Raw genomic sequence first — 11734 nt, 5'->3', positions numbered from 1 at the left:
GTTGAACGCTGCGGTTGTGCAGCGAAGTGGACAGTAGCTGTGGATGTGATTGCACAGTAAAAATGTAACAATCGGAAGCTTTCTCAGGGATTTGGGCTCTACCGTGTGAAACAAATCCAAGTTACCCAGAACATTTTCACCCAGGTTCCGCGGACGCAACCTGTAAACGTAGCGAACCGGTTGATCCAGTGAGAAATACAAATCAATATTATGCAGAGGAAATCCGTTGGCTATAGCGGGGATGAACATTTAGCATGAGCTTGAATGGGTTTGTCAGTGATCAGATATGCTGCCAATGGGCATAATAGAAACTGTAATCAAGAATTAGCTACAGTTGCAATTCGAAACTCGGATTTTGCCTCATAGAATGAGGGAGAACATCGTGCGCCAGTAAACTAAATAGCTGCAGTCTTGAACATTTGCGAAAAATGCACATTAAATGTAGGCTATGGGTAAAAAAATGCAGACCACAGATAGTTGTATGCAGATACAGTGGCTCTTGTAAACAACATTTGAGCAGGTATACTGAACGCAAACATAAACGCAACATTAAACAATGTCAAAGATTTTACTGAGTTACAGTTCATATAAGGAAATCAGTCAATTGAAATAAATTCATCAGGCCCTAATCTATGGATTTCACATGACTGGGCAGGGGTGCGTATGATAAAAAAAATACATGTATGCACTCACTAACTGTAAGTCGCTCTGGATAAGAGCGTCTGCTAAATGAGTAAAATGTAAGATGGGTGCAGCCATGGGTGGGCCTTGGAGGGCATAGGCCCACCCACTGGGGAGCCAGGCCCAGCCAATCAGAATGAGTTTCTCCCCACAAAATGGCTTTATGACAGACATAAATACTCCTCAGTTTATGGTAGAGAAATGAACATTCAATTCTCTGGTGGACATTCCTGCAGTCAGCATGCCAATTGCAAGCTCCCTCAAAACTTGAGACATCTGTGGCATTGTGTTGTGTGACAAAACTGCACATTTTAAAGTGGCCTTTTATTGTCCCCAGCACAAGGTACACTTGTGTAATGATCATGCTGTTTAATCAGCTTCTTGATATGCCACACCTGTCAGGTGGATGGATTATCTTGGTTAAGGAGAAATGTTCACTGACAGGGATGTAAACAAATTTGTGGAACATTTGAGAGAAATAAGCTTTTTGTTGCGTATGGAACATTTCTGGGATTTTTTAAATTTCAGCTCATGAAACCAACACTTTACGTGTTGATTTTATATTTTTGTTCAGTGTATATGGCTTTTGACTCGGCTACAATGTATTCCACTGGTAGAAGTCTAAATGGCAATAGGCTACTCAACTAGAACTATCTGACCATCATCAATATATTATTTTACTACCTTGATGTAGGCTACACATTTTTAGTTTAATGCATGGAATGCCTGATAATTGCAATTTGGGTGCACTGGTTCCTGTGATGCTCAGTAGGGTTGGACAGCCTTGAAAACATACCAATATGTTTCTTTATCAGCTGTAAAACAAGCAGTAGGGCAATTCCACGGTAGTTAACAGTGACACGAGACTGATTTTTCACTTTAAAATGTATGTCAAACAAAAAACAATGATTGCGAAGTTAAACAAACCATACAACTCTATGCACAAGGACTACTTTGAACAATTTCCACTGAAAATGTTTACAAAAACACATTTATTTGAACAGTGCAGATGCACATTTTAGTAACAGAGTGATGTGCTGTTCGTGTGGTCATTATGTTACCAAACTTTGCAACAGCACTCTGTTACCGTGGAATTTCCCAGTATCATCTAACAATGGCCAATGTTTGTCTAGTCCAGGATGGATATGTCATCTGTTATTGATAAGTTTCCCTCTGACTTATGCCGATCCAATATCTGCACTGACAGACGCAGCGTGTAACCAATGCTGAAGCATCTATTTAACCATGGAAATGGAATAAGAAGTTGTTGAGTGGCTCTATGGTGGAACAAGTTGTTCAGGGCAGGCCATGGTTAGTAATTCCTATTCTGTAATGGAATAAAGATAACGCACACTCAGGATCAATGCACACATTTCATTTAATTAGGCTAAGCTTTCAGTTGCAAGAACTTCATCAGAGCATACACATTCTTATCATTCTTAATTGTTATCCACCCTGAGCTGTATCTGTTTAGTTGACAGTACTAGAGATACCTAGTTTGCCCTGCATCTTGTGATCTCTTTAGTGCTGTGTCTGTGTGACCTCAGTGTTGTTGTTTGTGTTTAGGAATTCGTGGAGAAGTTGTCATTGAGCACTGCACACAGCATGGCCTTTATGGCCCTTGGCAGCTCCCTTCCCTCAAACCGTCATCGGGTGCCACGTCACATCACTCACAATATTGGGCAGGAAGCCATAACCTGCTGCACAGTAGCCTGTTGTCTGAATTCTAGAAACTGCACAGTGACTTTTGGTTTGACCGAGACCAAGTTAGGTGTGTCAGTCGCTCCCCAAATAGTACACAGTTTATTGCTTAGCCTAAACCTTGTATTCTTAGAAATTGCACAGTAAGGAAATACGTTTATTAGGAGATGTGCATTTTGACACCTAGACTCCGGCATACAATATTGTCTGCCCTCAGATGGAGTGACGTATGGTGTTGTTCATTTGATGCCTTGATAAAGTCCTATTGATTTGAAGGTGGCGTGAATTAGGTGGCTAGTTGATTGCCAGTCTTTTGCTTTTACAGAAAAACAACACAACAGCCTAGGGATCTCTAAGCTGAACCTGACAGCTGATTCACTGCAGCAGGGCATGGCAGAACAGATCGTGTGCCCACCGACTACAGTTACATTACAGCCTGATAGTACTATGTCCTTAGGGCTTTTGATCTTAGAGCATGTTGTTAGTTCTTCACTGCAAAAGACCTTTGACCGTCTTGAAATCAATCGCAATTGCAGTGTAAAAAAAACAACATCCAAACCTTTGTGAAATGTGTACATAATAATCAACTAGGGGCTGTGGAGTTCGGGAATTGATCCATGATGTGGGGGTGTGATGACTTCTCTGTTGGAAAGAATGAATGAGGAAACACACAAACAGAACGTCCTTTTTAAAGGTGGCAGAGTGAGGAGACATAGAAACAGGCACGTATGAGTACGGCTGTAAGCCCACATCCCTTGTGTAGCTACTCTGAATTTACCCTCATTTTCATTCTGATCTTCCAGTAGAATGGAGGCTAATATCCAAATCCAGCTCGTGCCACTAGGCCTACTCCACACTGCTGTCCCCTTTTTAGGTATTGAGGTGGTCTTTTCCAGTAATGTACAGTAATGTATCTAGGTCTAAGTGTCATTTTAGTGTAGGACACCACCTCTCATTTCAGGATGTATGTCAACCGTTTGACGCAAACTGACCACTCTGTGTCGTGATGTTCAGGCAGAGATGGACGCAGATGGCTTTTTCTTCTAGCATAAGCTTGTCTGTGGTCTCTGGCATTTGTACACTAATGTGGTGCTGCCTGAAATTACAGCCTTTGTTATAGCAAAGCTTTTGTCACTGACAACAATATGTCACGTCTTTGACCATCGTCTGAAATAGCAAGCCATTAGCCAATTTTTTTGTTTTGTATTTATGTAATGGGCATCTTATTGGAAAGGATAAATTGGCCTTTTGTTTTAACTCACAACACATTATATAGCATTGACCTCATCTTCGAATTGTCAGGTTTAATGTCTTCGTCTCTTGTGTATTCCTTGTATATTGCTAGAGGTTTGAGAGTAGGTAAACTTTAGTATAGCACTACCTAGGTCAGACATTTGCTAGTGAAGGACTGAGATAAATGTCAGTGGTGATTCAGACCAGACGGTGGATATTCTGTGTAGATCGTGATCTCCACTTAAGTGGTGCCGTCCAGTAGTAATGGAGGTCAGACTGGCTCTGTCTTTGGGCAAAGAGGATGGAAACAGGGATTAGTTTGCTTTCATCAGAATGTAGCCTAATATCCTTGATTTATTATAGCACTAGAATTGAGAGAATATCCTTCAATTTAACCCCCGTCCCCGTCCCCGTCCCTCTGTCTGTACAGTGGGGAGAACAAGTATTTGATACACTGCCGATTTTGCAGGTTTTCCTACTTACAAAGCATGTAGAGGTCTGTAATTTTTATCATAGGTACACTTCAACTGTGAGAGACGGAATCTAAAACAAAAATCCAGAAAATCACATTGTATGATTTTTAAGTAATTAATTTGCATTCTATTGCATGACATAAGTATTTGATCACCTACCAACCAGGAAGAATTCCGGCTCTCACAGACCTGTTAGTTTTTCTTTAAGAAGCCCTCCTGTTCTCCACTCATTACCTGTATTAACTGCACCTGTTTGAACTCGTTACCTGTATAAAAGACACCTGTCCACACACTCAATCAAACAGACTCCAACCTCTCCACAATGGCCAAGACCAGAGAGCTGTGTAAGGACATCAGGGATAAAATTGTAGACCTGCACAAGGCTGGGATGGGCTACAGGACAATAGGCAAGCAGCTTGGTGAGAAGGCAACAACTGTTGGCGCAATTATTAGAAAATGGAAGAAGTTCAAGATGACGGTCAATCACCCTCGGTCTGGGGCTCCTTGCAAGATCTCACCTCATGGGGCATCAATGATCATGAGGAAGGTGAGGGATCAGCCCAGAACTACACGGCAGGACCTGGTCAATGACCTGAAGAGAGCTGGGACCACAGTCTCAAAGAAAACCATTAGTAACACACTACGCCGTCATGGATTAAAATCCTGCAGTGCACGCAAGGTCCCCCTGCTCAAGCCAGTGCATGTCCAGGCCCGTCTGAAGTTTGCCAATGACCATCTGGATGATCCAGAGGAGGAATGGGAGAAGGTCATGTGGTCTGATGAGACAAAAATAGAGCTTTTTGGTCTAAACTCCACTCGCCGTGTTTGGAGGAAGAAGAAGGATGAGTACAACCCCAAGAACACCATCCCAACCGTGAAGCATGGAGGTGGAAACATCATTCTTTGGGGATGCTTTTCTGCAAAGGGGACAGGACAACTGCACCGTATTGAGGGGAGGATGGATGGGGCCATGTATTGCGAGATCTTGGCCAACAACCTCCTTCCCTCAGTAAGAGCATTGAAGATGGGTCGTGGTTGGCTCTTCCAGCATGACAACGACCCGAAACACACAGCCAGGGCAACTAAGGAGTGGCTCCGTAAGAAGCATCTCAAGGTCCTGGAGTGGCCGAGCCAGTCTCCAGACCTGAACCCAATAGAAAATCTTTGGAGGGAGCTGAAAGTCCGTATTGCCCAGCGACAGCCCCGAAACCTGAAGGATCTGGAGAAGGTCTGTATGGAGGAGTGGGCCAAAATCCCTGCTGCAGTGTGTGCAAACCTGGTCAAGACCTACAGGAAACGTATGATCTCTGTAATTGCAAACAAAGGTTTATGTACCAAAATATTAAGTTCTGCTTTTCTGATGTATCAAATACTTATGTCATGCAATAAAATGCAAATTAATTACTTAAAAATCATACAATGTGATTTTCTGGATTTTTGTTTTAGATTCTGTCTCTCACAGTTGAAGTGTACCTATGATCAAAATTACAGACCTCTACATGCTTTGTAAGTAGGAAAATCTGCAAAATCAGCAGTGTATCAAATACTTGTTCTCCCCACTGTATGTGCCTGACTTTCTCTCTCCCTCTCTCGTTAGGTTCAAGACACGACACACACATATCTTTACACAGAGGTTTACTTTCATGTGGTTCTAGGAGCAGATGGAAGCTTGTGTTAACATCTGTGGTACCGAACTCCCCATCCCAGCTGACTGACACAGTGCCGAGCCTTGGTTGTAAATAAGTTTAGGAGGTGTGTGATTGTGTGTGTTTCTGACTGGTGTGTGACTACTGTGGGAGCTTCAGAATGACCCAGATGTTTTACTTGTGATTAATCTCTAATCAAAACCTCTGGGAGTAGCAGAGCAGGCAGGGCGACTCTCTGGGCTGACGGTTCTAGAACAGAACCTTCAGCACTGCGCTGCTCTCACATGGCACCACCTTGTCCTCTGAAAACATACACAGTCCACCACAGCCAACCCCAATGAAACCCAAATCAACACCCTAACACCATCCTTGGTCCAACAGTTTATTGGATTAATATAAACCAAAACTGCGGACTTAAGAGCAAGAAAGAATGTGATGGGTGTTTTGAGGCTGTTTTCCCAAATAGTGGGTTGTATTAGGCTAGTTGCCTGTTCACTCTGGGTCTCTGCCTGCTCAAGACTGTTCACTCTGGGTCTCTGCCTGCTCAAGACTGTTCACTCTGGGTCTCTGCCTGCTCAAGACTGTTCACTCTGGGTCTCTGCCTGCTCAAGACTGTTCACTCTGGGTCTCTGCCTGCTCAAGACTGTTCACTCTGGGTCTCTGCCTGCTCAAGACTGTTCACTCTGGGTCTCTGCCTGCTCAAGACTGTTCACTCTGGGTCTCTGCCTGCTCAAGACTGTTCACTCTGGGTCTCTGCCTGCTCAAGACTGCGTTCTGGCACGATACCTTGTTTGTTTCGTTGGCTGGTCACAAGGACATTTGAGAAGTTTCAGGTGGGTCACGTCACAAGAATGTTAGGTAACGACTGTTTCATATTCCTACCATGTAGACTGGCCCAGACCACAGGACTTGATAAAATTTGAGTATGATTCTCATTGGTTTTTCTATTTTCCATGTGGATATTTTGAACAAAGCAGTGTGCTGAGACCACAGGCTGCAGTGGGTTGGTTGCCTTACAGGACATCTCTTAAAGTGAAGGAAGTAAGGAGATGAGGAAAAAGGCTGCATGGATTTTGAGGAATGTACTGTACAGTCTGTATGCAAGGATTCCATTTAGACTGGCACCATTGGTGTGACGGTCTAGTAAGTTAATGTGGTCTGAAGAATTTCTGTATAAATGCTGTGATGAATTGAGGTTATGTGTATATGTAATTTAGATTTGATGATCTAGCTATGTGGCTGCCTATTGGGGGATGAGTCTTGAATTTGGGTTTCTCAAAGCGGGTCTTTGGGTTTGCCCAAGTAAAGTAAAGTCATTGGTAAAATGTGTCCAGTTAATAAGTCAAAATGGTGTCATGTAAGTGTTTTGGGATCATGGCCTGATTTTAAAAATAAATATGTACCTGACTATCTTGGGATAAAATATCTATTGAATATGGTTTCTGATGTTGGTGTGATTGTCTACTGTAGTACTTGTTTTCATTTGTGTTGTTGGTGTATTGATTTGTCTGCTATGATGTAGGCTAGTCTTGCTTAGAAAGCTCTGGACTTACTGAGGGCTCCTTGATGACTTTGCCAGAGCAGTCTGTCTGTATCTTGCATCTCCAGAGAGCCCACTCTTCCTCATTCAGCAGTCTGTAACTGTGGGAATTTCCCCTATAGCCAGTGATCTCACTGTCTGGGCTACAGCAGTCCGTCAACCACTGAACTGATGTCTCCCTCCACCCTCCCTCCATCCAGCCCCAGGACTGAGTTTGATGATATGAACATTAGACCTAATGGTGTTGATCTCAGCAGGAATACATTGTTGCTGGGCTGTAGTTGGTCATCTGTAGGGGAAATTCAAACCTTTTGGGATGTATGTGACAAACAGATTTCTTTGCAGAAAACCCTGCAACAAGTATTGGGATTAAAGGCTTAAAACTGAAGAAAATTGTTGCTTTAATAAATTGACATCCCTGATCATCATCACCATTGGCTGTGATGCTAGCCTATATGCTGCTGTGCGCTCCAGTGTTTTATGATGATTTAGATTAGAAGTTTAATAGACATATGCAGGCAGTGTTTGGCTGAGCGTACCACCATCTGTAGCGCCTAGCGTTCCGCAACTGTGGAGTTGCCGTACCAGGCTGTGATGCAGCCCGACAGTATGCTCTCGATGGTGCTCCTGTAGAGCACGGAGGGCCCTCGGAGACAGTCTATATTTCTTCAGCATCCTGAGGTTGAAGAGTCTCTGTCGTGCCTTCTTCACCATGGTGTCCGTGTGGTTTGACCATCTCAGCTCCTCGGAGATGTGTACGCCGAGGAACTTAACGTTTTTGACCGTCTCCACGACGGCCCCGTTGATTAGGATGGGGGCGTGCCCAGGTATACAGGGAGTACAGGAGGGGACTGAGGTTGCACCCTTGTGGGGCCCCTGTGTTGAGAATCAGTGTCGTGGAGGTAATGTTGCCGTATGTGTGTGCAGTAGGTGAGGTGTTTCTTGACTCTGTTGTCTTATGAGTCATGCTAGTGTAGCAGGTGACTATGGAATCGGAAATGTTTTTGTTAGTCTGTTTGACCCCAGCCAATAAAGACAACCTTTGGACCAGGCGTGTCTGCACAACTTGTTCACATGCAGAGGAAAACGCTCATGTAGGCCAACACTCATGACACATATGGGGGTAGGTGGTGACCAGGGGACAGTTGGCCAGTTGGCATGGGATCTTTTAATTTCCTCCTCCCCTGTGCTGGCAGTGCTCATCCCCCTCTTTCTCTCTTTTTTTGAACCCCACTGACCCAGTTGGCTGCAGTGTGGGGTCCTTGGCATGGTTCAGGCCCCTGTGGGACAGTGGCGTGGCCCCTGCCAGCCTCTCCCTTCTCCCGCTGCCAGTGGAAACTGCTGCTCTACTCTCAGACATTCCTGTCTGTGGGCTGTGGGACACAAATGCAAACAAAGACTCCTTTTGTGCTGCCAGGGCTGCAGATGCATGTTTGTGGGTGGAACACAGCTGGCTGCCCAGTTCTGGGGGCTTCAGCAACCCATTGGTGGAGAGACTGGGCAGGGCACTGGGCAGCAGCATGGATAGAGGAATAGCTCCAGACCTAGGCTTTAGCCTAAGCCCAGCTACAGTACGGGTCAATGACCAACAGAAGAATCATCAAGCCTGCTGCTGTTTGTCAGTAACGCCACTTACCAAGAAATCCACTGTATTCTCCCTTTTCTTGGAAATGTCAGCCTACTAATTAGAAACCATTAACCACAGTGTGCACTGTAGCAGGCACACCCTCTCTTATTGTCTGAATGTGATTTAACAGGGAGAGGTGCAGCCTCCTATCTGATAGCGGGAGAGAAAGAGAAGGTGTATATGCAAAGTGTGTGTAAATGTGTATTTGGTTGCAGATGAAATCAAATGTTATTTGCCACATGCGCCGAATACAACAGGTGTAGACATTACAGTGAAATGCTTACTTAGAAGCTCTTTACCAACAATGCAGTTTTTAAGAAAAAAATTAAAGTGTTAAGTAAAAAATAGATAAGTAAAAACAAAACAAAAATATTTATTAAAGAGCAGCAGTAAAATAAAATAACAGTAGGGAGGCTATATACTGGGGGTACCGGTACAGTGTCAATGTGCGGGGGCACCGGTTAGTCTAGATAATTGAGGTAATATGTACATGTGGGTAGAGTTAAAGTGCATAAATAATAAACAGAGTAGCAGCAGCATAAAAGAGGGGGTTGGGGTGGGGGGGGGGGCAATGCAAATAGTCCGGGTAGCCATGATTAGCTGTTCAGGAGACTTATGGCTTGGGGGTAGAAGCTGTTTAGAAGCCTTTTGGACCTAGACTTGGCGCTCCGGTACCGCTTGCCGTGCGGTAGCAGAGAGAACAGTCTATGACTAGGGTGGCTGGAGTCTTTGATAATTTTTAGGGCCTTCCTCTGACACCGCCTGGTATAGAGGTCCTGGATGTCAGGAAATTCCCAGCAGTGAATGTGTTGATGCTCGTTGGTGGTTTCTGACTGCATTCGATTAATGAGGGATTCTCTGCCACAATGGCTGCGTTTACACGGTCCTCTGTAGCTCAATTGGTAGAGCATGGCGCTTGTAACGCCAGGGTAGTGGGTTCGATCCCTGGGACCACCCATACGTAAAAATGTATGCACACATGACTGTAAGTTGCTTTGGATAAAAGCGTCTGCTAAATGGTGATTTATTATTATTATTACACAGGCAGCCCAATTCTGATATTTTTCCACTAATTGGTCTTTTGACCAATCACATCAGATCAGAGCTGATCTGATTGGTCAAAAGACCAATTAGTGAAAGGAATATCAGAATTGGGCTGCCTGTGTCAATGCAACCTTAGAGCAGAACCTCTCCTCCAGCTTATTGTCTGAAGGTTTTAAATGTTGGCGATGCGAGCCAATGTACCCGTTTCTATGGCTATGGAGGACTCATTTTCCCCATCCCTACTGTAAGCTCCCTACTGCTGCTTTTCAGACGGTAACACTCGGGCTATCCTACCCACTCACTAATAGATGGTCCACAAATCCTCCTTGGTTTCAGGTGTCAGGATATGTCAGGAATGGTACATACAGGCTTAGGCTCAGCTTAGAGAGGACCTATTCTGTATGCCAAGGTCCATATGATCCAGATCAGATTTTTTTGTTTAATCTAGGTATGTTTTTTGTTCTGTTCTCCTTACCTCTCTTTTCTGTTTTCATTCTTTGTTCTGCTCTGTTTACCCTGCTATGTTCATTTTAACCCTGTTGTATTTTAAAATGCTGCTAGACCAGAATAGCACTTTCCTGAATGGAATGAGTTTCTGCTGTGTAATGGCAGGGGGGTGGGCATGCTTGGTGATTGACTCTCTCTCTCTCATTTATATATATATTAAACACAGGGAGTTTCTACTGTATAACATAGAAAGCACACGTATGGGGAAAGTCTCTTCTCTATAGCATCACGGAACACTCAAACAGTAATGGATGTTATAGACTGCTAGCGAGCAGCGTCCAGTGATGGAGGTAGGTCCTCTCTCTGCGGTAGGTAGACCATCATAGGGCAGCCTCAGCCAGATATAAAGGGATTCTCTCTCTGCTATATTATAGAATAGGGGAAGCTCACTCCGTGATGGAGGGAGTCTCAACTGTAGAGGAATTCAGCTGGGCTATTTTTACCCTTCATGGCGCGGGCAGTTGCTATGGCGTTGCCGATGGGCACCGTCGCTATGAGTGCGTGACGACGAGCAGCACCGAGGATCCACTTCACACGCAGCACATCAGCACAATTTGTGTGTTTAGAAATGGTGAGAAAGTGTTGGTGAGTGCGAGAAGCGATGTATTTGAGGCTACTGAGAAATGATGAAGGGGCTTCTGTGTGGGAGGTGTATTTATCTGTTAGGGTGTATATGAGGGAGACAGAGGACATTTGCGGCATCAGTGATTTGAGTGGCTGCTTTAAAAACATTTATCTTTCCCTTCCACCCCTTCATTTTCCATTTCCCTCCCTCTCTCCTCCGAGTCTCCCTCTCCCTTCTCTTTGTAGTTCCTTTGTCTCACTAATGCCCCGGGGAAGCCAGGATGCATTTGGTTACTGTGTGATTGGTTTCCGAATGTTGTAATATGCCGGTTAGGGACTTGATTGGCTGTTCAGGGCTCATGGTGACATACTCTGCTCACTGGTTGGCTGCTCAGGGTTTTACGGTGACTGAAATTGCTCTGTTATTGGCTGCCTGTGGAGCTGTGATGAAGTTAAAGGGGAAGGAGGAAGAAAGTAGGTCATTGTGTCAGCAGGTCAGTGAAGCACTGAGTGTAGTTATACAAGCACAGCCTTTCGCTGCAGCTACCGCTAGTGTTGCCACTGCAACTATTGCTGCTTTAAAGGAAACAGAAATGTTGCTATTAACCCTACTTTCTATCATTCCTCTGCTCTCACGTCATGCTCTGTCTGCATTTTTTTCCCACTGTCAACACTGACCCTTTTCAGTGTTGACACAGTTTTAGTGACACAGTTTTAG

This window comes from Coregonus lavaretus (assembly GCF_964263955.1).
Source record: "Coregonus lavaretus genome assembly, chromosome: 6".
NCBI lineage: Eukaryota > Metazoa > Chordata > Actinopteri > Salmoniformes > Salmonidae > Coregonus > Coregonus lavaretus.
This window is presented reverse-complemented; position numbering follows the sequence as displayed.